Source organism: Haliotis cracherodii, unplaced genomic scaffold, assembly GCF_022045235.1.
Source record: "Haliotis cracherodii isolate W230 unplaced genomic scaffold, xgHalCrac1.p SCAF_1, whole genome shotgun sequence".
Classification (NCBI taxonomy): domain Eukaryota; kingdom Metazoa; phylum Mollusca; class Gastropoda; order Lepetellida; family Haliotidae; genus Haliotis; species Haliotis cracherodii.
Genome location: NW_027266264.1, coordinates 81936230 through 81959657, shown reverse-complemented (window position 1 = coordinate 81959657; position 23428 = coordinate 81936230). Strand labels below are relative to the sequence as shown.

The following is a 23428-nucleotide window of genomic DNA, read 5'->3' as shown; positions in this document are numbered from 1 at the left end:
CCATTCAGAAACTTTTATATGTTTTTATTCTATTAATACCATATGATATATTAGAACCAAACTGAATCTTGATTTTGGCTATAAAAGAAAAAAACGACCGTATCTTTCAGACTAGGGTAAAGGTCAATCCCCATGCGAGAGGTCAACCACGCGGCAGCCATTTTTGGTCAAGAGTTTGCTAGACGGAAATTGAAAAACTCAAAATTAATTTTTCAGAAACCGGTAAGAGTTGCGATATAATCAAGTCCAATAATCACTAACCCCTCATTATAACCAAATGGTAGTGTTTTATCAGATCGAGCATGATAGATGATACTTACCTAGCGAGGCCTACAAACGCCATTAGACTAACTGAAAAGCTATCCTTTGCATGTGCTAAATTGAAATAACAATTTGTATTCTTCCCGTAAGCTATTTTGTTGTTACGGAAACACTTTCTTTGAATTCACATGTGCTTTCGAATTCTTAATGAATGTTAATGAGTATTGTAGCATCAAAGTCAATTAATAAATTCTTGACAAAATATCCATTCATTTGAATTTTCATGTTGTTGCATGTTTGAAATGTCCATTTTATGATGATTCGTGAAATCATTTGATTCTTTTTATGAAGAATGTTCGCCGAATGTTCATTTGGTATTCTGAGGGAAGCGTTAATATGTTCAAAGTTAATTTGCGTGTGTGAAAATGGTATTATTTGACGTTGGTACTTGGATTTGAGGAATATTTACTTCCTTGTAGCAGGTACGTTATGGGTTACTTCCCTTGGAACGTAGCCTATTTGTCTGCTCCCCGTAAAACGTTTTAATATTGGGACCATACCAAGCATGACTTTCCACTTATAAATGATTATGGAAACAGTGGTTCCAGGACAACCCAAACTTTAAGTGTTAAGATCACAGGTATTATCATGATTATATGAATAGTTTCTTTGGCTTCTTCAGATTTCTCTATTTGTCATGGGGTTCGCAATGAACATTCGTTCTCGACAAGCATTGACAGTAGTAGTGGTAGTTTTCATAAGTATGCAAAGGAGTGCAGTTTATTAGATATTTATTGACGTTGCACACATCTAAACATTGCCAGTCCAAACACTATCTATCTACCGAAGGACTTCTTTTGCAATAAATCAATTAGATTTGTATTGACAAGGATTGAGGCTTTTCGTGCTGTTAAGGTCTTAGGGGGTTGTATCCCCTTGTATTTCAATTTCAATTTATATTAATATATATTCTGTACCATGTTCAGCATTCAGTTTTGCTTGACAACGGCATAAAGATCTATACCGAAACAGTGCCTTTACAGTTATGTAAAAAGTTGTTATCCATAAATTGTGTCTACTTTGCTCCTTGTGTTGTTTTCAAGAACACAGTTAAGACCATTTGTCATGTTTGGCACAACTTGGAATCAGCCAGACTAAGCAAATACAAAGTTAGGTGTTTTATGTATGCATATGTTTTAATGAATTATTATTATTATTAATTTGCCAATTAACATTCACATTCCTTTCAAGCGATACATCATCTGAAGATGAAATAAAGATATGTGCCATCATTAATCTTGTTTTGTTGAATTCTACAATTACATGTTCATCATGTTCATGATTGTGTTCAAACAATTGTGTATATATCTTGTGTATATATCTTGTGTATATGTGCCACTTGCAGGTTTTACAGCACTTTGTGGTTTGCTTGGGCAGATTTATGTTATATCTAGACAGTAGACAATGTACGTGATGTATAAAGCTAGTAATTCTTATGTGTATTGTACCAGAAAAAACGCTATGTTTGCAGATCTATTTCATAAATTATGACTTGGGACTGTAGGGCATACTTAATTACAAATACTTAACCAAAATTTAATTTGAAAAACAAAAAGTGTAAAAGAGACAATTTGTTTGTGTCCACAACTTATGTCAACGTAGGCCTTATTAGAAAGGTGGTAAGGTAACGCTAGCTGGGTTAGTGAATGCTTTCAAATTGTTCTTCCTGGCTGTGATCCTTTATAAGGGATATAGTTACAAGAACAGTTGGGGCGGTCGGGTAGCCTAGTGGTTAAAGCGTTCACTCGTCACGCCGAAGACCCGGGTTCGATTCCCGACATGGGTACAATGTGTGAAACCCATTTCTGGTGTCCCCCGCCGTGATATTGCTGGAATATTGCTAAAAGCGGCGTAAAACCATACTCACTCACTCACTACAAGAACAGTTCTTCCTGATAATGGGTGTAATGATGGACCAAACTGTTAATGCAATAGGCTATGGTCAAGTGAACAGTAAAAAGTATCAATAGATGACATTGATGCTGTTATATACTCTTGATAACTATGTCAATAAGAAATGATAATGTACAAATGCCGTTTATCATGTTTTTCACTAACTTTCCCATTCATTTCGATCCAAAATATGCCGCTCAGTATCTTTGTTGTGTAACCTATTCATTATTCAAAAGAGAAATATGCCAGAATTATTATTTTAGTGAAATATGTGAGATGTCAACAGCTTTTAAGTTCATGAAGTTAGCAAGCCAAGTATACGTGCTGTTTATGTAACAGCAACAGTCAAATTGTGATTCATGAACTTAAGTTTGTGCATTTTAGCATGAATGCTTTTATCAACATAAATATCTCATATTATGAATATCCTACTTTCAGTTTGTCACATTTTTACCTACCTACCTGATGTTATCTTGGTTTTAGATTGAGAAAATATACTCAATGAGGCCATTGTTAAGATGTTGGAAATTTAGCATATCTTACTGCCTAGAAACTGCTTTGCCAAATGTGGTGGTAATAAACATGAATGTTTAATAACATATGATACTATGTTTCTTATCAGACTGAGCTATATCTCACATCCAAAAGACCACATTACACAGCCATACTTTCCTTTGTTCAATGCACTTAATGGCTTGTGGTGTTGGCATGCTGTAAGTTTGATTTGTATAACATAAGACTTATTTGGAATGTACATGTGCCTGTACTCCACAGTGCATTGCCACTAGTTTTCTAAGAATGGAATGAGTAACATCAGCAATTTGTCTTGTGTTTGATTATGAGGTAATATTTATGTTTCAGAGAATCTGTTTCTACATGCACATTAATAGAGAAAGTAATTTCTTCAGAAATATTTTTAGGTCAGGACAATGTTTGTGCTCCTGCAGTAATCCTTGATACCTCATTACCTGACTAGACAGACACTACTTTTGTCTCTTCTGATAAGGAAGAATATCAGTCTTAGTATACCATGTGAAATTTATATACATCATTGATATTCCGACTCTCATTTGGAACCGAGTATGTTTTTCATCGTTTGAAAGATGAGATTTTTAGCCCTTGAGGTCTGTAAATGGTGTGTTTATTCATTGCTTAAATTGAATTGATCTGAAAGTTTAAAATGACCATTGTTGAACAAATTAAGTATAAAGTTGGGTGTCACAATAAGGTTGAAGTGTTGAACAAATCAACAAAATAAGTATTTAGTTGCATTTTAAACAAGGATGTCCACTGATCTGTATTAGGAGTATTTAACTTTTGCTTAGGTAGGTTCTTAGAAAATCTGTTATTTAATCTAACTGTCCAAAAACAGAATAATGTCAGCTAGTAGCAATTTTTTGACTGCTGCACACTTCACTATTGAAGCATATATACCGGTAGGTAAATAACTGAAGCCTTAAAAGTTTTACAGAAATAACGTCACGTAACTATATGTTACTACTTCATGTCCGTAATTCAGTTATGGCCTGATGAGACTCGTATGTGGTACGAGTTGAAAGCACTAGCCTATTAAAACTGTGTTCAATCTTACTCCACTTATTTAATTTTATATATATATATATCAAATTGTTTTTAACTTTTTGAAATATTTTAGCAACATATATAATAAAGTGCTTCGCTAATATATACATGATATAGGAAAACAAAAAAAATCTCCTAGTGTGCACATTTTTGAGCATGTTGAGAAAATGGATAAAAACATGCACATTTATGTATTTCCCTCAAATTCTTTTAGTCTGTTATTCTTGGCTGCCATGTTGAAAATGTATTTTTGCTCTCTTACAATAATAAATGTAAATTAATAACTTGTAAGAAAGAAGGTTTCTGTCCCAACAAATATGAAAATAAATTTATTTATTTTTCTTTCTTCAAAGTACTTTAATTTTCTGGTTGACCTAAAGTGCATTAACATGATTAAGGAAGTATTTTGCATGAACAAAGAGGAGTGTGAGATCATATTAGGCTAGGTCAATAACTGGTACAGTGAGTCAGTGGGAAGGCACTATTCCTACTGTTTTGAGTCACTCTCCTTGCGGAATAACAGAATTAGACTCACACTTTACTACACTCCATAATAAGCTCATTTTCAGCCTTGTGATTATTCTGTGTTTATTATAGGACCCCAACATCCCATGGTGGTCAAACTCAGTGATGTGGTTGATTGCATGACATCATACCCTGATTTATGTGGATTGTTGTTTCATCATAAACAGGCCATCATCATATTGCGGGAATATTGCTGTGTGTGGCGTAAAACATTAAGAGGAGTATAACTGTTAGCTAACCATTAGCTCAATTTAACAATAAACAATGTAGGTATACAGTGTTCCTGTATACCGGTAATTACCAGTTTTCTACCAGTAAAATTAGGCTTGGACCGGTAATTCATGTGACTGACAGTCCCTGTGGACAGGCAAATAAGGTACTTTTAAATCTTTGTTGTTATTCATATAAGTACATTCTTCAAATCAGCTTGTCTGTTACCATCAGGATTTCCCCTTGTCTATTTCTAGGTTAAATATCCAGTTGTAGCGACTTCGTCTCGAAATATTAAAAAATTAAGAGAAAATTGTGACTGAAGTTTGTGTGAATGACGTATAGATCTAGCTAAGTTACTTCAGAGATGACATCTTTGCACTGAACATGAAATTGAAAGAATTAAAACCAAATAATTTTCATGTGTTTATTTATTTGTTGAAGTTGGAAAGTTGGGACTGGTAAAAATTAGGAGGGTGGGGGGACTGGTAATTTTTTGAGTTGCCAGTCCACAAGGAGTGGCAGTTTCAAAAGCCAGCGGGAACACTGGTATAGCTTCCTCTTAGTCATTGCTAAGTCAGCACACAATCAAGTCAGTGCGTAACGCTTTTCTGATTATATATATTATATTTGCAAAAGATTATGGTTATCCCTGAAATTGAAATAATGCATGATCTACTCTCTTGCCTTGTGGCGAACCTCTTAATTCATATTCTGAGAGAAACACCACAAACTTTTTGAGTGATAAGGGATGAGAATTCTAAGGACCACAAATTTGCTAAAATATGATAGCTTCTCCCATAAACAGCCCCAAATTATGGACCAGGCTCCATTGCAAAGATGTTTCAGCTGAAATGGAAAAAATCAATTCTAATCTGTGGTGATATTAGCTTCAAACCTGTCTAGCAAGATCTTGTAACATATATTTTAACAAGGATTTGCCCGCTCTCCTCCTCCTCGCTGTGAATAACTGCCTATGCCTACTTTTTGGATACTGAAACATATTTGTGTTCATGTAAACTTCATAGTCGGAGACTGCCTCCATGGTCTAGTGGTAGAGCGTCAGCTGGAGAGCAGAAGGTCCAGTGTTTGATTCCTGGCCGCGTCATACTGAAAGACGTTAAGATTGTACTTGTTGACAATCAGCATTAAGGGGCTAAAACAAGGACTGGTCAGCTCGGAGTCAGTATACTGTGCCTGAGTGGGGTATTCATCTCAGTGGGCTAGCACTATAAATCGGCATCAGTCCGGACTAGTACATGCAGCCACACACACACGTGCATGCACATCGTTATATAAGCGCAATAATCTTGGACACAGCGTTAAACCCCATTTCACCTCACCTCATAGTTGGAGATAGTTATAGTAATCTGAGGAAGGGAAGTAACTCCTGAGGCCTTCTTGACATTTTGTTTCATGAGAGCAATGCATTTACAGAACAGGAGAAGCCAATTTTCATATGTGATTACAGGTTGTTATTAGAAAAATTAAAAACCAGTTCATGCTTATGACATGACAGGTTTGATGTGTAGAAAATTGCAACATAAAACTTGATTATGTGAATGGTAGGAACCTGCAATGAAGGGTTTTTAGTTTCATTTGCAGGTTAGATGTTTGTGGTATGTCACAGATATAAATTGGCACTGATCTGTAACAACTGAACAGGATTGTTGAAATATTATTGTTGCTGATAATTACCTTTAAAAGACAGTAGACTACCATATGATACCTTCTGAATGGTTGCATTACCTGATGTAATGTACAGTGTAACATTTTTCCTGGTCTGTCATACAGACCCTGAAACAAATATATCCAATACAGCCAATGCAAGTGATATACTGTTTGGAAAGTCTAGATTACTGCATAAAATGAATAAAGTCTCTGGGCTCCTTTTATTATATTTTATGACTGTAGTTTAGCAACTCTTTCTTTTCTGTGAAATAGTTCATATCAGAGACCAGATGTTAGTCTACATCTTTCCTAGAAATAGCTATTTGACAAGTGGATGATGCTTCATGAGACTTATTTATATTGAATGATATGAATAATTTATCCTAATTGTTAAACTGATTTTGTGCGCTCCTAAAAGTAAGGCATGTTCCTAATTGTGCAGATACGCATATGTTTTTATTGTTACTTATACATGTCATGTTCTGGATAAAGTTACTTTTAGTCATGTTTACTGTAGTGAAATGGTAGTTAATGTGTGCATTTCACTCATTTTGCAATTCAGCAGTATGAGAGATTTTATTAATTTGAGAGTTTATTTCATTCATGCACATAGCCTTACTGATTATTGCAGGAATTACATAGAAGAAAGCGAAACAGGTTTGCATTGGCAGATGGCTATGAGGTGTCCTGGTTTCTGTTCAGTGAAAATGTTCTTACATATCTTTTCCAATGATTTCATCATTATCAGTCAGGACATAGTGCCAAAAGAGGAAATACTAAGTTTATATTAATTAAGGCCAGTGTGGGATGTGCTGTTTTCCTTGATGGTCCATGTTTCAGAATTTGTTTTATATGGATTTCCTAAATAGAATACAGGATCCATGACTTGCAGGCATTCAGTCAGTGAAATACCTTTAACTACATGAAACATAGTTAATAGTTTTTTGTATTTACCGCTGACATTATTACCTGTCGGACAGGTCAAAGGATCTGACTGTCCTATTTGTTTTTGAAAGATGGTATGATTAAGTTTAAAAAACCCTTAAGAATGATATCTCTGACAGTCTCACCTGGTGGTCTTATCTGGTCAGAAATAATTCACTGAACAAGTTAGCTGCAGTAACTTTATCTCTGTGCTGCTCCCTATAAACGATTTTGATATTGACTTGTCACCACACACAGCCACGGGCTGTTCCATAATGTTTTCCTATAGATTCCTGATCTGGGACACACCACACTAACAATTCAGCCATGATGTACATGAATCATAATCCCATGAAAACTGCAACACCTTTTGCTTCCTCAAACACTTGCCTTCAAATATGTGTACAAGTACTTATATTTCCGATCATGCAATGTTCCATGTTTTTTGGGGGGGTTGGAATTGCCGAGAAGGTCCTGATAAAAAAAGCTTGACTGATCTGGTTTCCAACTCAATAAGTAAATATATTGCTGCACAATCTACAAGAAGTACTCTTATTTGAAGGCAAGTGTCTTCAGAAGTGAATTCTCTTCCATTTATCTTTAGATCATGACGCATGCACTTTACTGAAGCATATAAATATGTGCAGATATGGATCAGGGATCTTTAGGAAAAGACTATACGACAGCCTGTAGCTCTGTGTAGTGACAAGTCAAAATTGTTCATAGGAAGCAGCACACGTATGGTTACTGCAGCTATGAAGAAGTAACCATTACCAGTATGTTAATTGCAAAGACATTCTTCTCTAATATCCTATCCTTGAGTTAATCTTACAATACTATACTTTGTTATGTCTGTAACGAGATTGGTCCTGGGATGTACAAGATAGGAAACTTGTTTTACTTGAACAAACACACAGTGAATATGATATGTAGATCCAGTGTGAGGTATGTGCTGGATGAAGGGTGGAACTAGTTTGAAGGTGTATTTTCTTCACGTCAGATCAAATTGATGCAAGATGTTATTGCAGATGTAGAAACAGTTAAAGTTCAGATGCCGGATGCCATGTGTGGTGTCTGTATTCTACACCAGCACTGCAAAAGTGCAAGGAGACTCAGACAGTGAAGCAGGGCTGAAACTGTTAGATGCCACAATATAGCGTTTATAAACTTAGGAAGGTAGTGTAGAACAAATGTGCTCCCACCCACCTGGAACCCATTGTTGTCTTTGAGGAGTAGAAATTTTTTGTTTTGCTGCTTGCCATGTCGCTTTGAGATATTTTTTGGAGTGTGGCTTTTAAGGTGTCTGTTCATTGTGCAGGGGTATTTCATGTTACTGTTCACTTACATAATCATTGTTGACGTACATAATAGTAATGCATCTCTGTGTTTTTTAATAAGGCCTGAAAGTCCAGGGGTTCTTGTCATATCCCTGTTGTAAATAAATAAAGATTCAAGTACTCTAGCATCAAACCTCAAGGGCCTCAGAACCCCTTCAGTTTTAACCATAGATTTTTTCTTATGCATGTTACATGTATGTTTAGAGGTATTGCGCAGAAAAAACCCCTGCAAAAATAAGCTACTAAAAATATTAAAGAAAACCCACAACTGGAAGGCTGTGTGTTGCAATACCCACCAGGCATGACTAATTAACTATGGACATATGAACAAATCAGGTTTTTGAGTAGTATATATTTGTAAAGAGGTTTATGCAGAATTTAATTTTTAGCTTAATCACAATAATGATTAATTCTCATGCAAAAACTTAATTTCCTGCAGATATTTCTTGTTATATATGTTCTATTATAACTTCTATTTATAAATCATATTTGAAAATGTGCCAGCAAAGTGCATAGTTGAAGTTAATGTCAAGAGGTACAATATACTAATTTATGTCTCATTAAGAGGCCCATGCTAACTCTGGATTGGACACAAGCAATCACTTCAGGTCACATGGTTATGTTTGCTGCTGTCAAGAAATTCTATAGACTTCCTTAATATTTGTTTATCACTATGGCAACCATTGAATTTCCCCATTTGGCATTTTACAGGATTAGTAGTAGTGCAGGAAAGTGCGAGGGATTTGAAGTTTCTTTGATTTTGACTATATCAGTAGACATTGCTGGTGTAAATGTGACATTAATCTGAACATCTGAGGCTTGCTGAAGGGAAATAAATACAGATGTTTCGCACATGTATAATACAAATCAACATGTTTACTTCCAGATTTGTCATAAATGCATTAACACTGTTGGTACATTGGAAAATATGTGATGAATGTTTCTTTGATAATTGTATCAGTCATGTTTATGTTTTGTTTTTTATTTATTTATTCAATTTCTTTTTTTTATTATATATTTGTTCATGTAGCTTTGTCGGGGGTGGGGTAGCATTTCTACCAATGTTAATCTTTGAATGCGTTAAACTTGCTAAACTTGTTAAAGAAGGACATTTGGTTCTGAATAATGCCATTACATAGTGTATTTGACCCTTTCCACCCACGACAATGAAGGGAATTTGATGGCAGAAGCTGCAGTTAATTTCGGGTCAATGGACCAAAGTCCTGTTAATTAAGAGCTTCCTTGGTACTTGTTTCAATTATTTATCTCCAAACCTGAAAGATGGCTTCAACACGACCCAAGGACTAGGGAAATTACCATTGCTTTCTTATTAATGATGTCATTTTTTATTCATGAGGTTGAATCAATGAACTGGTTCTCCCCTTGCCCTGTTTCACATTTTCTATCAGTTGCACAAAACCCGAGGCCTTTTTTTGTGCTAATCATTTCTGAAAGCTATCAACATTCTCTTATAGATATTAGATGTCAGTATATATGTCATAGATGCCACTAGTTGTTAATAGCAATGGTAATGTTACTCAAGTTGAACATTTCTTTCTTTTTTTCATTTCGTTTTTCTTCAACCAAAAGGTCTGACATGTCGAATAGTTGTGTGCTGACTTGGTATTAAGAAATAAATGAACAATACACATGAGCTTTGATCAAATACTAATCTCAAGTTTATTTTCGAGAAACTTTCTTGTTATTTTGTGGTATGAGATTGTTACATCATTATCAAACATGGTTCCTTGAGGTTGTCAATAGATTGAATTCGTTCTGATAAACATGTTTCTAAATGATTTTTAGATATTGTGACCTTTTCATGACCAAACAAATAAATGAATTTCACAACAATTACAGAATGGGGATATACTGCAATGCACGCCATCATGACCATTGTGAAGAAATGTCAGCACATTTTTTGTTCGGTTGAATTTTAGATTTTCTCCTGTTGGTCAATATGGCAGTTATGTTGGGCAACAAAACATACTACATTATTCCAACTGTAGGTTTAGGCAATATTTAAACCTAACATAACCCCCAAAATTGTGACAGCTCACCTCATGTTTAAGTTTGCTTTTAACAGAAATGTTGGTAAGGAGTTGATCATAGCATGATTGAGTATTGTGATATTGTTACTTTCTGTATTACTTGTAATCCTTAGTTTACTGTAGCATTGGTGCAGTGGATCAGTAATTGGTTTTAGTTAGATTTTGTCTTCTGTTAATTATAAAGGACAGTTTTGTATTATTGCATCAATGTTCATGACGTAGCTTTATGTCTTTATTGGACAGTACAAGATTATTCCTTACTAGTCTCCATATAAATCATATAGGTTCCATAGAAACATGTAAATCTACTCCAATTCACACCCAATTTCAGTCTCCCATAATTATCAGTCTGAAATCTTGATCAGCAATGATAATTCGGGAGCATGATAAGATACTAGGATGTTTGCTATAGCCAAGAAGCTCACTATCCAATCAGGGGCTTAATTATAGCAGTAAGCCATATGAATTAGTAAAGGTAATAGTTGTCTCTGTGTGACTGCACCTGGTACTGCCTTTCAGTGGCACAACCTGGCAAACAGGCTACTGATTAGTGGTCAGCGTGGTCATTGTTACATGTCTAAATTAGTTAACAAGAAAACCTCATACTGTAACATAATCACATAGGTTTGGTAACTCGGATATAATAGGTTTCAGATGTGGCGCACCTGTTTTCTCTGCTGGATAGAACAGGTCATTTTGATGTAGTTTGTCTTACAACTGCTTCACAAAGCCTTTAGATCATAGTGTGGTAAATGACCATGATTTTATGATAATCTTATGAGAAGTAGGGATGGAAGCCAAAGATCTAAAACACAGATCAGTTCCCCCGAGGACTGATTTAAGTTCCTAATTTATTATGTTTTTATTGTAGAGAAAAATATATTTGTTTCTGTGTATTTTGAAGGTTTTTCCAGTCAGATCTGTGTGTGCTAAGACCAGCATACTGAAGAAGTAAAGTAAATTAAGCAGACATTTTCTCTCCAGTAAGATTTTTTTTAAATGATGTCTTGACAAAATCAGACACTTTGACAAATGTTTGATATGTAAAAACTAATTAAATGCCAAATATTGAACCGATTATGATCAATGATTAATTTTTGTAATGATGGATGAGCCCTTAGCCAATAAGAACATCTCACGTTTCATACTTGATAAAGTTTTCTTAGGACATTGACTCTAATTTCATATGCTTTTGGATAGACTTTGTGGAGACTGTCCCGAGACTGTCCCAGGAGCACACCTTCATATGGAGCTTGAACCTTAAGACATTTTGTAATAATGCTTGAAATTGATCCAGTTTGTGTTATGGCTCGTTACGTGAAACAGACTATTTGTTAATTGTTGTTAGGTGGCAACTAGCATCAGTTTCTTGTATATGTTGTATGTGTAGCTTATTTATAACAAATCGCTTTGTGTACTGAAGATGCTTAACAATAAGGTTTTAATTCATATTTAATGACAAGAAACTTCACTTTAAACAGTGCTTTCCATTTGAGTGTCACCTGGTATAATGTTTGGAACTGATAAACAATTGTGTAATGAATACATTTGTGGATAATGAACACATTTGGAGCGTGTTCCCATTCTCTGTCCCCATTCAGTTGAAATAGAAGAAGTACGGTTAGTTTTCAGACCAGACAATATATGGCCAATACCCAGCAGTATATTTCTTTATTGTGATGACAGATACATGCACAAACCAGGTTAAAGTATCCCACAGCTTCAGTAGCCTTATTTGACTTTGATTGTATTGAAAAGGTTACAATGTTGCCATGAGATGCACTTGCTGCTGGAGAGGGATAGGAGGAGCATGTTGGTTCATGTTGGGATTGATCGGCCTGTTCAGGTAGGAACGGGGCTGATCGATTCCATTGACCGGTACTGAGTTGTGAACAATGCATCAGCAAACCTTAGACGTGCTTGGCTTGATGCCACAGCCTCGGTAACCAGCCCCCTTTCAAAATGTGCTGTATTATTTATGAGCCAGCCTTCAAGCTATTCTACCTCTTCACATCTTGTCACAATGCGGCACCAAAAATAAATCTACAACAATATTTCTGAAGAAATTCTTCTCAGATGTTTCTGCTACTGTTAATGATTTGATCCTTGCAGGGTTTTTGGTGCTGCATGGTTTTGTTTGTTTTCTGGGAGGATTCGTCATACTTTATGATAATAGTGTAGAAATAACACAGCAAGAAACAAGCTTGATGCTTGTGTGGATATGTCCAGTACAAAGTATTGGAAGATGCATCTTTCATGTGCTGTAGCAGTTAGCTAGTGTTTCGGGAAGTGGAGACAATATGCTTGCTATGAGTTTTTATTCTTAGTGTGTAACAAGATTTTCTGATAGATGTCATTGTCTGGGGGCAAATTAACAAGGGATTGGACAAGTACAGTAACAAAGAAAGTTGGCTACAGGTAAAATATATCAGGAGGTTAATTGAAGCAGATGAATGTAAATGACCTGTTGCTTTTACTGTGACAGACATCAATACATCATGTATATAATCTTTCTTCAAAATATATATTTTTAGTTGAAATGATTATGAAAATCATATTATAACACAAAAGACAACTATATTCATTATCCCATATAGGCAAACTATTTACTATAAAATTTAAACCTTTTCTCATCTTGTAAGAGAGGGATGGGCTATCTCTTTCCCTGTAGTCAAATTACTATTATGTTTCTCTTTATCAGATAATTTGGGCTATATGCTTGAAGATGTGTGAGTTAACATCCAATTTAGATAAATCTTGTTAATCATATTTATCTGCTTGCAGTTGCAATGTCAAAAGCTTCTTTTATAGTGCTGTCCTGTTTGTGTCATGCATAAGTTAGCACATACCTAAAAGCTTATTCTTCAGATGATTGTTCTCTATTTTACCTGAATATGTGAAGAGGTTTAATAGTCTTAGATCAAGAGAGCCAGGTCATTTCAACTTTAATTATTGATAGGTGGATGAGCCTTTATTGGCCCTTGAGGAATCCTGATGGCCAAGGGTATGAGGTGGGGGTCAGGTTTGCCATTATGTGCAGTCATGAACTGAATATGGAGGTGAATATTGCAGGAAACAGCTTTGTGCTTGGTCATCGGTGGTCGAGTAGACATATTAGAGGCGAAATCAAACGCAAAAATGTCCCATTTACATGGCAGTTGGTCTGTTGCCACCTTTATGTAATATTGAATATGCAATAGTTGAGATCAGTGTTCGAAATAAGCACCTTCCCGTAGGCCCGGGGCAGGTAGGTTTTGTGTCGGGCCTGTAGTTTCAAAGTTGGTTGGGTCCTCATGGCCTGCAGTAAATTTAGGTGTGTATTTATTTGTCACAATAAGCTGCAGTTTTTTTTAATGAGGGCCTAAAGTCTGGTTTTGTCAGGGCCTCTGTCTGTCTGTCCTGATGGCAGCCTGGCAATTTGTTTTGTTTCAAACACTTGTTGAGATATACGTAACATAATTAGTGCAAATAGTCCACTTTTGAAGGAATTGATCTGCGGAATACCGTATTCAAAGTAATAAGCGCCCCGCTCTAATAGGGGCGCGGGTGGCCCAGTCGTCTAAGGCGTCGCGATTCGCTGTGCAGAGTTGTGTCCCTTGGACACGCCAGAAACCTATGATTGTGGGTTCGAATCCCGGTTCGCCCCGATTATGTTTCTAGGTTTGTCAGCACCATACCCGTGCTCATGGGTTTCACCGAAGTGGTAAACGTCTGAGACCTGCATCACTTCAGGCATTCCTCCCACATTAAGCTGACATGCCGTGATATAACTGGAATACTGTTAAAAGCGACGTTAATCCCAACTCACTCACACTCACCCCGCTCTAATAAGTGCCCATGTCGATATTTGCTAATATATTGGCAAGTGAACAATCCAAATTAGCACCCCTTCCAATTGTTCAATGTACACAAGACTTATTCATTTGCGTATACTGTATTCGAAGTAATAAGCGCACTGCTCTAATAAGCCCTCACAGCGATATTTGCTAATATATTGACTATTGAACAATCCCAATTAGCACCCCTTCCGATTGATCAATGTATAATATGTATGTTATATGCATTCTTAATTATGGGAAATTAAATTCTGGAAAAAATATCTGTCGTATATAAACATTTCAGACTGTCAGCATAAACCACGAAATTTACGATCTTTCAATTCTGTTGTTTTTCACCAAAATAATATTCTAATAAGAGCCCCCTGTTTCTAACTTTGAGAGCGCCCTGTGCGCTTATTATGTCGAATACAGTAATATGCACTTGTGTGTTATATGCACCCTAAATCATGGGCAATTAAATTCGGGAAGAATATATTTGTTGTATATAAACATTTCAGGCTGTCAGCATAAACCACGAAATTTATTTTCACCAAAATAATATTCTAATAAGAGCCCTCTATTTCTAATTTTGAGAGCGCCCTGGACGCTTATTTCATCAAATACAGTAACTAGACTGAACATTCTTTAAAATTTGGGTCCCAATGTCCATGAGGTATTTTGCTGTCATATTTTAATCTAGGGATCCCCTGAATCTAAAAATTGGTTGGCTGGTTGGCTGGCAGTGACAGTGATGTGAAGTTGTAAGAATATTTTAGATGATGTGTATATTTATCTGAAGTGATGTTGACCAAGTACCCAGGTACAGACTTGTTTGTAAATCCAAATTGTAGAATCAGAAATACATCTGATTGCTTTCGTTTTGTACTAGATGTAAACAGTAGTAAGTTTCACATTTAAATAGAATTGTCTGATGTGCCAAGAGGTGATAGTATTTTCATGCATCCATACATGGATTTTGCATAGAGAAATCATTGATATCAGTAGGTATAAGCTGCACTACAACATATATGTATATAGATATAGGCCATGTTTTAAATTTTCCATGAGTTGGTTTCATGTTTCTGCAAGGTTGGGCTCTTAGCCTTCTGTTGTTTCTGTATTGTTAATAATTAATTCCTTCAGCCTGCTTCACCTTTAGATTGTTTCTGTTGCATATTGGTACCAGGCAACACGATCGCAATTGAGATTTCATGGTATTCCTGAAGTAATACCGGTGGATATGTTTTTCCTATGACTTATGCCTGTAATTGTATCAAGTTTTCTATATGTGTAGCAAGTAGTGGGACTCAACACTTAGGTTCCGTGTTTTGTGGTAATATAAAATTTAACAGTTATGGTTTGACCAAAATTGTCTCAAAATACATATCCTCACACTGTAAACATGACTCGTCAGAAACCACTAAATTAATGAAGCTAAAATTTTATACTTCATATGATGACACCCAAGTAACTAAAACCATTTTTATTTGCTGCAGTAATTAGAGTAAAATATACAAGATGATATGTTGTATCATGTACAAAATGTTACTTTCAGGCATTTTTTATCAAGTTGAAGGTTACAGTTTTGGAATTTGTTACGGAACAAATATTAATTTTCTAGTTAAAAAAATTTTTTTAGTTGAAATTAATAAACTAGATTGAATATTTAATGCTAGACTGATTTAGCATTGCTGTATCATATTGTCATACATTTCCACAAACCAACCGATACTTTCATTTTTGCAATGCCAATCCTGGTGATATCAGAAAGTTCAAGTCTGGAACTGCAAAAAAATATGAATGCTACTGTCAGTCAGAAATATAAAGAGTTGTTGAATAAGTTAATATTAAAAGTTGAAACATAACATTGCATAACTAACTGGGATTTGTATGGAATATGATGGTATATAATGTTATTCCATATCTTCTTCAGAACGGATACTATCATTTGCTGGCACTCAGAGTGAGACTCGTCCCAGAGAATAGCATATTGTGCAATAATTGATGTTTACAAGGCAAACTTCCTATATGAAATTGATAATCATTGTTTAGCAAATTGCGTCATTTTTTTTTTTTTAAATGCATCCGTATAACAAAGACCCTGACTCTTGTTGCTGTAGAGACGGGAAAAGATGCCTTGAGCTATTTGTATGCCCTTCCCCACCCCACCTGAATTTGCTTGCTTCATTGTCTTGTTTCATTGTTTTGTTTCATTGTTTTGTTACATTCAAACACCTTTGTAACTACATTTAAAAGGTTATTATGGAGTATCTGACTAGGCAGTATTGGACATTTAGTCATGTCCTGGTGTATAGAGAGCTTGCATTTGAACACAGTATCAACATGTTTTGGCATTTAAGAACAATCTAATATTAATGGTGTAAGGTTATATATGGAGTTAAGTTTTGATTTGTATCCGCAGTGACACACATTTTTACCATGTGCAACAAGACACATGCACAGAAGAAACTTGATAAGTCCTGTAGAAATACAGCAGTGGTTTCAGTGAAGTTCATGGTTGCTTATATCTGTCATACAAGCACATCATGTGGAAGCTGAATATTCATCAAGCTTACTATCATTCAATCATATCCTGTTTATTGTGTGAAAACGCTTGCACTGAATAAAAAATAATAATGTAATAATAGTAGGTATAATAACATGAATATTTTCTATATGGTCATAACTCTGATAATTCATAATAGATCAGCCTCATTATCATTTTGGGTTTGTTTCTTGCAATAACTGATACCTATGTTTCTTGCAATAACTGATACCTATGTTTCTTGCAATAACTGATACCTATGTTTCTTGCAATAACTGATACCTATGTTTCTTGCAATAACTGATACCTATGTTTCTTGCAATAACTGATACCTATGTTTCTTGCAATAACTGATACCTATGTTTTAATAGTTGCATCTGAAGGGATCTCAAGGACCAGAAAATATTTCTAGGAGATTCTTTCAGTTCTTTTTATTATCAATCAGTTAAGTGAGTGCTGTGAATATTATGGTCATTGTTCAGTACAAACAAATGTGGTCCACCCAATTGAAAGCTGTAATCCTAACATTCCCATCTTCCCGAGGCAAGGGAGTTAACTGACTTTAAAAGTCCAGTTTCCACCCTTGCCGAACAAGGCTGGAATTCCAGGGCTCGATTGTAGCGCCACCAGTGGCTGTTACAAATTCAGTCCCTTCTATGCCTCGCCTATGGACCAATCAGATTCCACCTCTCGTATCACTTGTATTTGCTTCAAACAAAATGGCGGCGACGATCTGATCAATAATCAAGATCTATATTGTGAGAAAACGGGTCTTACATCGCGAAATGCATCAAATCACGTGAGCACCTTGATTAAAAACTTGAAAAGATTTGGAAAATATCTGTTGACAACGAGTTGGATTACGAACCTTATTTCGATTTTGGTGCGTGATTTTGATTGGACTATGCATAGACTCGTTATTCCAGCCAAAATCTAACTCCATAATACCAGCCTAGTTCGGCAAGGGTGGAAACTGGACTTTTATAGTCAGTTAACTCTCTTGCCTCGGGTAGATGAACATTCCAAACAGAGGCCCATCTTATCACTCAGGGTGAAATAAGTAATTATTTCCTGAAAAATGGTTCGAAATTGATTCTTTGTCTTTGTAAGTGTTTCTTTCATACAGTCATCATTCTGGTTGACTGCTATGTATTGTGGGTTAAAATCATATGACCTTACGAACATGGCCATCATTGTCTAGCTAATGTGTGTTCAATACACTAGTTGTTATGAGAATGCTGTTAGCAAGAGACGTCCTGATTCTAATGGGAGGCAAATGGTACCCTGACAACAGCTAATGGAGACTGACTCCCATGTTGTTTTCATTGTGGAGAGCTGTGCAGCAAGTGCTAGGCATACATAGTCTCTTGCAAACAATTTATAATTGCTAGTCTCCTTTCCCTCTCCCAAATAGATACCCAGTTGTCTTTTGTTATTGAGATCACTGTTGGGATGACGGCATGTAAAACCTTTACTTTCTCTTCTATTCTATCCATGAAAGTTCTGTCAATATTCCTACATCCAGAAATATTGGCTATCAATATGTGTGCGATTGGTGCATTAAAATGAAATGTGTCGGTATTTACTCTGTTCTGACTGCACACAATGGGCTGTCCATTCTTTTGTTTAGAGAGTTGCACTCAGTTTTTCTGTCTTTGCAATTCAATAGTCATGCTTGAGCATGAAGAAAACTGTTTTCTATTTTCAATATTATTTGTATATGGGAGATGTTGTGGTTGTTGTCTGTGATGTACATGTTGCCAAGCACCTGCGATGTAGTTTGCTTGAAGAACCATCCACATTGGAGGTGTCATTGTTTGTTCGCCTTACTAACCTGATGTCACCGAGTACAAGATGTATCTTTCAAAGGATCTTTTATTCTTGATCTAAAGCAATATTCTGATAAAGACTTGAGGTCAACTTGGATCATATGTTCTAAAGGTGATTGATCGTTACATTGATGACATATTTTTTGGGCACACGTGCAGATTATTTTTGAACTCTTTGAAACCTGCTAAACATTTTGTTTTTGTATATTCAAGATCTTGTGATGACCTGCAGTGATGACTTTGGCAAAGAGTTTGTAGAGCCATTGTTCAAAGTAGAGCCCCTTGGTGTCCTTTTTAGAAAAATTTATGTTTACTCCTTAATGGTAGTTCATCTCTCACTAAGGTATCAGTTAACGGCATTTTCATTTTAACGGCATATCAAATAGTATACAAACAGATCTTCAGATATTAGTTTGTGCAAATTCAAAATTAATTGCACATACCTGCAGTAATTACATGTTTTTGTGTTCCACCATGGAAACAAGTTTTTGTGTAAGCCAAGATGTGTTACTGTGACCTTCCAAAGTCAATGTGTGGATTATTGTTGGTGATGCTACGTGATAAGTCATGGAGAAATTCTGCATATGCTTGAGTCATCTGCTTTCAGTTTGGTTTGGGCATGCTTCATACATGTGTACATAGTTTCACTTCTCCTCATAAGCCTAATAGTGGGACAATCAATATACATGCACTTTGTTTTCGCTAACTGTAGGTCTATGTAAATATAGGTTACAAAGATGGACTGATATCAGTTGTCTCGGGTACTTGAAAGATGTTTATCCATTGTTTTTGCCCTGAAGTAAGTGGTTTAAAAGTCATGCTGAAAATGGTAGTTATGTTCAATATTTTTCTCTCAAAATTCGTTACAGTAGATTACATTGTTATAGTGTTCATTCCAGTTGACAAATAAGAATGGACCTTCACGCCCATTCATGATGAAAAAGGTGGGGTCATCTGAAAAAGGGTAGCACAAATTACATGGGGATCCTTCCTTGAAGCATGACATTCCAGCTCACAAATGCTTGTTAAGCAATTTGACAATCCATTGTATTCGTCATCATATTTGATTCTTGTGCTTAATGCACATTTTACAAGTCATAAATTTCCAATTTTGGCAAATCTCTTCCCTTGAATAAACCATCTGTCAAGGACAATAGTGATAGGGACAACAGGCCTGTAATTATCTTGTTGTTTGGCTTGCTGATCTCCAAATTCCTGAATGGAGAGTCTGTTCTCTGTAAAAAATTCAATAGCATCTTAAAACTCTTGAAACTAATGCTGTGTTGATGATTTTCCGACAAGAGAGAATTTTACCCATGCTAGTGTGAGCCAATCGTAACAATGTTTATGTATGACACAGGCCAATCAAAAGGCATGTTCTACATGTCAGATACTGCAACAGACCTTACAGCGATACCTCCCTGTTCTGTAATATGAGAGTGTTATGAAGGTATGGAGCTTGCACACTGGTCATTTTCGATGTAAACACCGCCCGCACATGGGTGATAATTATTGAAAAAGATGTGGCAATGTTGCAATGACACAGTCTAGAAAAAACACTGCTGTAAAGCATTGACTGAGGTTCGAGGTTCCTTGTTTTAGAGTGCCATTGACAGTCTGGATTATAATGCAATGGTTAGATTAGGTTCCTGTGCCAAAAGGGCATTGAAAGTGAACATTTGATAGCATTCAATTTCAGAATGATTCACAAAATAAACCTGGGGATTTAGGATTCACTTCATAACAGCATTTAAATAGAAACTTACGGTTGATAGAAGCAGTGGGGTACCTAATGGTTAAAGCATTTGCTCGTCAAAGCACAGTTTCTATTCTCCACATGAGTTGAATATGTGAAGCCCATATCAGGTGTCTCTCGCAGTGATATTGCTGAAAGAAGTGGAAAATGTTACCCACTGATTATAGTTGATTCAACTTAAATGACTTATAATTCCAGGAAAACTATACTGACCAGTGAGTGACATTGTACTAAACAATATTGATTGCAAGAATGAAAGACAGCATTTCAAACAGACTTTTAAAAAAGAAAGAAATAATTTTCTTGTAAGATCTTTATGGTGCCCTGTTGCATACTTGAAAGACCCCCTTTTTTAACTCTGGCAGTAGAAACTTACTGTTAGTCTGATCTCCTGTACTAACAAGTACAAGTATGATGTACCTTTTCAATGCATCATCAGTGTTCAAAATTGAAAGTCAAGGGGCTTCTATTGAAAAATACTACAGCAGAACACGCCAAGCATGCCAGGAGCTCCCTAAATTTCTTTCACATATGATTGTGATTTTCATGTTTTCAAAATGGAATATATGAACTCTTTGATTACATTTGTTGCAAAGTATTGTTTTTGCATTTGGTATATTAAGCATCACCATGAAAGAAAATTGTCCTTAGATCTAGTAAATTGGGTAAGAAGGGGGAGTGAACAATAATAGAATTACAACAATATGTACTGCTCAAAAGAAGTTGAAGAACACCCGATTTTCTCATATGACCCTAGTTTGTTTGTATAGAGATGAGACATATCTTGATAATACTACATCAGTGCCATCATCACAGACAAGACATCATGACAATGGGATTGCTTGAAAACTATGGTTTTTACTTACCAAGTCCTACATCATTATGAATATCTTAGCGACAGTGTTTTTGATACTGCCTATGGAAATGAGTTCAAGCATTTGAACAACTCGTTCCAGCTTGAAATGAAATGTTATATCTCCGAGCATAGCGTCACACTTGGGGTGAGATAAACTGATAAGATGGGAACCTGTAAATGATTCACTTTAAGAAAGTCAATCCAGTGTGTTGTATTGTGCTTTGTTAAAAAATTATCTGCAAGTAAAACTCCAAAACTTGAAGCAAGGCACAACAGCTCAGTAACATGAAACAGGTTTTCTCTTCATGAAATCCAGATTTGTAATGCAGAATACCTAGACAAACTTTTTCAATGTAAATATGCAGGCACTATAAATAGACCTTGTTAACTGGGATTTTGTGCACATGCACTGGTCGTAAAAGTTTTGATATGTGTATTTGATTGTGGGCGGTGGTAGCACAGGCGTGCATGGTAGTGTGATGATGTACACAGAAACATATATCTATACCAGCTGTGCCAGCTATGTCAAGGTAATTGTAGGCCCTACCTCCTGACATTTAGCTGTGCTCATCTTGGAAAAATGAATTTGTCAGATATCGTGCACTTGCATTTGTTTGTATGTACTCACTGCTGTCCAGGTTGTGAATAGACAGACTTGCAACATCAAGTGACTTGTTGACTGGTTTGAAGGTGGGCTCTCTCAACGTACACACAGTAAGTTGGGTTCTGCTCTATTGTTAAGATGCATAATGCAGAAATTGGACAATGTGTCACCAGTATGTGATAAGACATTGTCCAAGAATACTGGCTCATGCGCTGGCAACTTGTACCATCATTGCTCACTGTTTCATGTTAATGTACAGTGATGTTGTATGTGAGCACAGGGTTCCACTTGTCTGAGAATAGTAACATTCAGAGTTTTCGTGACACTTCCTTGTGGACTGCCACTTTCACCAGTAGTAGCGGATAATGTTTTGTGGACTGGTGAAAGTAAAAATTAATTCCCTGCTCTGATGCAGAACCATAATGTAATCTTACTTAGTGGGAGGAAAACAAGTCAAGTGCTGCATAGGTTCCTAGCAGTCACTGTAGGCTTGGGATCACCCTTGACTTAGTACAAGGTCTATGCTGTGATATGGAGATAAGACAAAAGCTTGCTGTGAAGTCAAAGTAGTTAACATCTTGTTATCATTTAGGAATTAATATCTAACAATTTGGTATTGTTTGTATGGTGAAACAGTCCTTGTCATTGTATTGTTGAATAGTTTCGGAAAAAGAACAATGTAAGACTCATGGGTTGCTACTTTACGTTAGCGTAAAGCTGGAATATTGCTGGCTGCAAGAAACAAACAAAAACTTTACGTTAGATGTGATCAGAATGACCCTGTTGTCTCCAATGCATATATATGGCCACACAGAGAAGGGAAGGAACACTTTATCTGGTGTGGAGTTTGTTGTTGGGCCCTGAATGCTTGCCTGGGTAGTGAGATACTGATATGCTCACAGATTGACATGTCTGACTAGTGCACTTGCAATGCACATGCATCCAGCCTTGTCATGTCATTGGCTTTTTTTCTGATCGGCAATGTTGACAGTAGCACTTTGTACGCCAAGAAAAGAAACAGATATAGAGTAGTGTGTGTTCTTCATGAACTCTTGTGTCCATTTGCAAACACTCTTTCAGTCTTTGTTTGTAGTTAAGTGGTGGGGAACAGACCCTTTGACTTGAGGTTATGTCCCATCTTCAGCACCAGACTTGAATATACAGATTCTTAAAAAGGGATTAGACTTTTTTGTTGGCAGGTCATTTAAGCTACTATTCTGAAATCTTGTTTGGTTTAGTAGGTGATCAGTGATATTTGTGAAGGGGTTACATCCCTCTCTGTATTTTCCTTTGTACTCTACTGAACTTTCATTATGCATTTTCATATGATGGTTGTTGTGTTGCTAAGCGTATTTGTTGGGTTGGTATCTGTAGGCGTATGCTGATTTATTGAATTGGCATGTTAAGGCTATGTAATACCAGTTGCTTGTTCATTGTGAGTTTTGAACACACAGCACATTTACTGGTACTGTTAGCAGGTAGGAATTCCTTTCAAGCTTGTATGTCA

At 36.1% G+C, this 23428-nt stretch overlaps 1 protein-coding gene across 3 annotated transcripts in view; it reads left to right on the top strand.

The window, feature by feature from the left end:
* Positions 1-127: 127 nt before the first annotated feature.
* Positions 128-23428, top strand: part of LOC139446082 (heterogeneous nuclear ribonucleoprotein K-like) — a 56506-nt gene continuing 33205 nt past the window's right edge. For 2 of the 3 annotated variants that reach the window (XM_071227396.1, XM_071227550.1), the window contains exon 1: positions 128-222. The gene's annotated coding sequence lies outside the window, so the exon portion shown is untranslated. Of the gene's footprint in view, positions 223-21947; positions 22032-23428 lie in introns of those variants that run through there. The other variant, XM_071227474.1, reaches the window with a different exon arrangement.